We start from the raw sequence: 4,920 nt of genomic DNA on the forward strand, positions 1-4,920 counted from the left end.
CCAGGGGAAGAAAGCGAGAGGTCTCTAAGCTGGCTTTGTAGCCGCGCCGCGACGGGCAGCCCCCGCGTGGCTCCCAGACTGCCCTATCATTACCTAGGGCAGGGCACCGCCCCCTCTGTCGCTTGCCACCAAACATTTAGGTGAAAGCTACCCGGCTTCGCGGGGCACCTCTTCTCCCCTCCTGGGAGCCAGTCTGCTGCGGCCATTACCCAGGCGTGCCATTCTGGCCACCCGATCTCCAGGCAGAGCTGCACCCTGTCTGTCCAGGACCATCCCTTCAAAGGAGAGGTCACGTTCTCCCCGAATTACCCTTCTGCTCTTTGCTATTCTCCAACGCAGATAGAGCTAACTCAATCCCTGTTTTCTGCGCTAAAAACCAAATTCCATTTTTTTTCTCCTTAAGAGTGTGTATGGGGAAGAATGGATGATAAATTGCCAATGAAATGTTCTCTTTGTCAGCTGTTGAGCAAGGTCCTAACAGATACCTGTTCCAGAATGCCTTTGATAGAAACGTGCAGGTAAAGGCAGAGAAGTGGAGTCCCAGGCTGGCCCTGGGGGTGGGGGTGGGGGGCAGTTTTGTCTTTTTTCCTCCATGGAGTTTTATTGGGTGGAGAGAAATACAATTTAGATGGATCGTTGACTTGAATACTACAAAGTTCCAGGAAGATGCCTTTGAAGGGGAAGACCTGGTTGGCCTTAGCCCTGGACTGGGCATTGTGGCACTGGGTTCCAATGCTGGCCCTGTGTCAACAGCTGTGTGATGTGGGCCAAGTCCCTTCCATGTTCTGGGCCTCTGTAAGCGGGAGTTAGCCTAATGATCTAAGGGCACCTTCCAGTTGAGAGGTAGAGGGAGGCAGAGAAGAAAGGGAGATAGAGAAGGGAGAGGAAAACAGTGGCACCCTGGTGGTAGTGGGGAACAGAGAGCAGGTGCCAGAGAGAGTTGAGAAGAGAAAAATCAAGAATTTACCTTCTGAGTCACTAAACAAGTTTAACTTGAAAACTCTCAGCGTTGCCTCCCTGGAGCACACACACCTCTACCTGGGGACCCTCCTCGCGATGGCTTTCCAAAGTCTTTGGCATACCCTCTTGTGGCCAGCAGAGAGACTAGGGTGGAGTCCAGGGTCTCTGAGTTGGTGTCCCCTCTCCTCCAGGAAAGAGGTCAGGAGTGAGGGGAAATTTCAGGTCAGCTGGAAAATAACAGAGCCAGGAGAGAGTGGACGGTGTTATTTTGCAGGCTTGGGAAAGAACACTGGGAACATGAGAGAGTTGTCCCACCACAGACAAGTAACAGCCCCCCTCTTCCTCCTGCCTCCCACCACTTCTTTCCGGGGGCCCTTGTGCATAATTATGCCTTGTGACAAGGGGATGAGGAAGGAGAGCTCAGGGGAGTGAGCACACAGCCTGGATCCCATGGTGATCCTGGGCCCTACCCAATCACTCCCCCAACCAAACCAGGTGGATGCACTGGCCAGGCCCCACCCAATACAGGGTGCAGTAGGGCTCTCTGCTTTGAAAATCCCCCTCTTTCTGCTGATGTAGCCTCATGTTATAATAATAATAGTTAACCATTACTGATTGTGCCAGGCACTGTTTCTAAATACTTTGTGTGTATTAACTCATTGAATCCTTAGGATAACCCAAGAGATGGGTACCATTTTCAGATAAAATGGAGGCATTTGGCCAGGTGTGGTGGCTCACACCTGTAATCTCAGCACTTTGGGAGGCCAAGGTGGGCAGATCATGAGGTCAGGAGTTTGAGACCAGCCTGGCCAACATGGTGAAACCCTGTCTCTACTAAAAATACAAACTTTGGTGGGTGTGGTGGTGCACACCTGTAATCCCAGCTACTGGGGAGGCTGAGGCAGGGGAATGGCTTGAACTTAGGAGGCAGAGGTTGCAGTGAGCTGAGATCATGCCACTGCACACCAGCCTGAGTGGCAGAGCAATACTCTGTCTAAAAAAAAAAACGAGGCAATTCCTCAGGCCAGTTACTTCTTTGACAGCCCCTGATTACACAGAAAAAACAGTCTCTGGGCCCCAGAAACAAGGCAGAGGCAGCAGTCCCTCAGCAAGCCTGGCCAGTGACTTCAGAGCCTCAGAGAAAACCCATACTACTCTTTAGGATGCTGTGGCATTCTGGGCAAATAACAACTTCTCTGGGCCTCACTTCTCCATGAGGTCAGCTGGAGGAAAACCACCACGGCCCCTTGCCTTCCTCTCTCTTCCCCGCCCCCCCCACCCCCCACACACTACTCCCCAGCCACTTCCCATTTATAGGAAATGGGGGATGACGTGAGGAGCAAGGCCATCCTTGGGGAACTGCTAATAGTCTAGCTGGATATTGGAGAAACCAAAGATGCTGGCAAAATGCATTAGCAGTCTCTGCCCCACCCCCACACACAGCCCCTCCTCATTGTCCTTGGGCTAAGAGCAAGCATCCTTCTCATTCCACAGAGACAAGATAGCCAGCTCCATCTGGTTGGCTTCATGGAAGCCTGAGAGGTCATGAAGGACCTGGAGTTCCCTTGCTGTTCCGGTCTCTTGCCATCTCCATCATCCAGAGCCGGTGGTCCACTTTGAGCTCTCTGTGCTCCTTCCTCTGTCTGCCGCAGGATGAGGGTGAGCAGTCTCTTCAGGCATAAGGGCCAGCAGCAGGGCCAAATCCTGGCTGCGGACTTGGAAGGAGGAGGCATAAGCCCCCCGGGACACAGCAATTCCATTTCTGGAATTTCTCTGGTGGCAGAATAATCAGAGATGTGTATATCAGAAGTATGTAAGAGTTTTTCATCTCATCATTCCTTATAATAGTGAAAAATTAGAATCAATTTAAATGTAGAATAATAAGCCATTGGCTAAGCAACTTATGGCAAATCCACTCAATGGAACACTATGCTGCCATTAAAAATGATGGCATAGAATAATTTTAATAGGCTAGGCATGGTGCCTCATGCCTGTAATCCCAGCACTTTGGGAGGCAGAGGTGGGTGGATCATTTGAGGTCAGGAGTTCGAGACCAGTCTGACCAACATGGCGAAACCCCACCTCTACTAAAAATACAAAAATTAGCCAGGCGTGGTGGCGGGAGCCTGTAATCCCAGCTGTTTGGGAGGCTGAGGCAGGAGAATTGCTTGAACCCGGGAGACGGAGGTTGAAGTGAGCAAAGAATGTGCCACTACACTCCAGCCTGCACTCAATTTTTCTTGAGATGGAGACCGAGACTCCATCTCAAGAAAAATAATAGTTTTTTGTTTTTTGTTTTTTTTTTTTTGAGATGGAGTCTCGCTCTGTCGCCCAGGCTGGAGTGCAGTGGCACGATCTCGGCTCACTGCCACCTCCGCCTCCCGGGTTCATGCCATTCTCTTGCCTCAGCCTCCCGAGTAGCTGGGACTAGAGGCGCCTGCCACCATGCCCAGCTAACTTTTTTTTTGTATTTTTAGTAGAAACGGGGTTTTAGCTGTTAGCCAGGATGGTCTCGATCTCCTGACCTCATGATCCGCCCGCCCTGGCTTCCCAAAGTGCTGGGATTACAGGTGTGAGCCACCACGCCTGGCCTAATAATAATAATTTTAACAGCCTGGGGAAATGTTTATGGTTTTTTTTTGTTTTGAGAGAGAGTCTCACTCTCGGCACAATTGTGACCTATCTCAGCTGACAGCAACCTCCGCTTCCCGGGTTCAAGTGAGCATGTCCAGCTAGGTTTTGTATTTTTAGTAGAGATGGAGTTTCTCTATGTTGGCCAGGCTGGTCTTGAACTCCTGACCTCAAATGATCTGCCCACCTTGGCCTCCGAAAGTGCTGAGATTACAGGGATCTCATCCCTCCAAAAGTGCTGGGATTACACGCCCGGCCTTATGGTATACTACTAAGTGGAAAAAGCCAGCAACAAAATGGTATACAATGGGATATACGTTTTATTTTAAATTGTATATATACTAATGCATCAAGATTGGATCTTGGAACAGAAAAGGGATATTAGTGGAAAAACTGGTGGAGTCTGAATAAAGTCTGTAGTTTAATAAATAGTGCTGCCAGTATTAATTTCTCAGTATTGTTTTTGTTTTTGTTTTGTTTTTGAGACAGGGTCTTGCTCTGTCACCCAGGCTGGAGTGTAGTGGCGTGGCACAACCATGGCTCACTGCAGCCTCAACCTCCTACGCTCAAGCGATCCTCCCACCTCAAGTCTCCTGAATAGCTGGGACTACAGGTGTGCATTTTTTGTACAAATGGAGCTTCATTATGTTGCCAGGGCTGGTTTCAGACTCCTGGGCTCAAGTGATCCTCCTGCCTTGGCCTCCCAAAGTGCCGGGATTACAGATGTGAGCTATCAGGCCTGGCCAGTTTCTCAGGTTTTTTTGTTGTTGTTGTTGTTTTTTGTTTTTTGAGACAGAGTCTCACTCTGTCATCGCCTAGGCTGTAGTACAGTGGCATATTCTTGGATCACTACAACCTCCACCTTCCAGATTCAAGCAAGTCTCGTGCCTCAGCCTTCTGAGTAGGATTACAGGCGTGCGCCACCATGCCTGGCTAATTTTTGTATTTTTAGTAGAGATGGTTTTGTCAAGTTGGCCAGGCTGGTCTTGAAATCGTGGCCTCAAGCGATCCACCTGCCTCAGCCTCCCAAAGTGCTAGGATTACAGGAGTGAGCCACCACACCTGGCCAATTTTGCAGTTTTGATCATTGTAATATGGTATCGTAAGATGTTAACATTAGGGGAAACTGGTTGAAGGGCATATGGGACCTTAGTATTATCTGTGCAGTTTTCCCATAAATCTAAAATGATTCCAAGATAAAAAGTTGTTTAGGTTTATCTCTAAAGAGAGGATATTATAAGAAAAGACAGACATAACCACAATGTGGATACTGTTTTTTTGTTTGTTTGTTTTTTGAGATGACGTTTTTGCTCTTGTTGCCCAGGCTGG

This window comes from Trachypithecus francoisi, unplaced genomic scaffold, assembly GCF_009764315.1.
Source record: "Trachypithecus francoisi isolate TF-2019V2 unplaced genomic scaffold, Tfra_2.0 Lachesis_group5, whole genome shotgun sequence".
In the NCBI taxonomy this organism is placed as follows: Eukaryota; Metazoa; Chordata; class Mammalia; order Primates; family Cercopithecidae; genus Trachypithecus; species Trachypithecus francoisi.